Source organism: Lactuca virosa, chromosome 5 (assembly GCF_052849685.1).
Source record: "Lactuca virosa cultivar CGN04683 chromosome 5, Lactuca_virosa_CGN04683_v6, whole genome shotgun sequence".
NCBI lineage: Eukaryota > Viridiplantae > Streptophyta > Magnoliopsida > Asterales > Asteraceae > Lactuca > Lactuca virosa.
This window is the reverse complement of record NC_136430.1, coordinates 364,108,899-364,110,275: the sequence shown is the minus strand read 5'-3', so window position 1 is coordinate 364,110,275 and position 1,377 is coordinate 364,108,899. Positions and strand designations below refer to the sequence as shown.

General features: G+C 39.2%; 1 pseudogene; it reads left to right on the top strand.

The window, feature by feature from the left end:
- Positions 1 to 252: 252 nt before the first annotated feature.
- On the top strand, positions 253 to 1,163 carry LOC145112565 (PRA1 family protein F3 pseudogene; annotated as a pseudogene).
- The last annotated feature ends 214 nt before the right edge of the window (positions 1,164 to 1,377 follow it).

The window sequence follows — 1,377 nt, the reverse complement described above, 5'->3', positions numbered from 1 at the left end:
AAATTAGAAGAGAAATTAAATATCCTCCTACTTTTTGTTCTTACATATCCTTCTACCCAATGAAATGGTGACATACGTAACATTTAATGCTTATTTAATGAGATTTAGTGATATTTTAGGATACTCATATGACATATGACATCATTTAAATGGGTAGGAGGATTGATAGGGTTAAAATGGCAGGAGGATATTTAATTTCTCAAATTAGAATATACAAGTAGGGTATTTGAAGCAATTTGTTTATTTAACAGAGTGACGCGCCTAAATCAATGGAGATCACATGCGAATCACACCTCTACGCCCTGATCTCCCTCTCTATTCCACCGCCCTATTTCAGGCACCAACTACTCCCAACCCTCGCCGCCGTTTCTTCAACTGCCGGCGATAATGACGACGTACGGCACGATTCCGACGTCATCTAGCGGAGGTACGAATCTCGAATTCCTAACTCGCGCAAGAGACCGCATACAAACAGGACTAGGCACCCGACGGCCATGGAAGGAGATGTTCAACCTCGCTTCGATCAACTTTCCTCAAAGCGTCTCCGACGCGTTTTCTCGAATTAAAACGAACATTGGATACTTCCGCATGAACTACGCGATTGTTGTGCTCATTATTTTGTTCCTGAGCTTGTTATGGAATCCGACCTCGTTGATCGTATTCACGGTGTTGATGGCGGCGTGGTTGTTCCTCTACTTCCTCCGCGACGAACCTCTAACGATTTGTCACAGTGTGATCGATGATCGTGTGGTGCTTGGGGTTCTATCTGTTGTTACGATTGTTTTGCTGCTCTTGACTAACGCCACGATGAACATACTGTTGTCGATTTTGGGTGGACTTGTACTTGTTGTGATTCACGCTGTTTTGAGGAAGACGGATGACTTGTTTTTGGACGAAGATGGCCTCGAAGCAGGGGGCTATCTGGTTGCTTCTTCACCGTAGAGAAGGTATTTTCTCAGTATCAACTGCAGCTCTGTGTTTGTTAATTTCCTGTTATACTGGTAAGTTGTGTTCATTATTGAGTGAGAAACGTGATTCGTGATAGGAAGAGCTGCTGATTATTATTTTTTTTCAACCGAAATTACTTCTGTATCTACTTGAGATTCTGTTTGTGCACGAAAGGGAAATTCCAATTTGATCCAACAAAGTTGTTTGTAGATGTATGTTTTATATTCAAATCAAACATTCTTTTAATAAGTTTGTAATTCCTTCGGTTAGTTTAATCTAGCACGTCATAGAACTCAAAAAAAAAAAAAAATAATAATAATAATAATAATAATAAATCAACAGTTTCGAATTGATAAGCAATAAATCAACAGTTTCGAATTGATAAGCGATTATCTTATGATTAAAAACTTCTAACAAAATCAAGAGGTT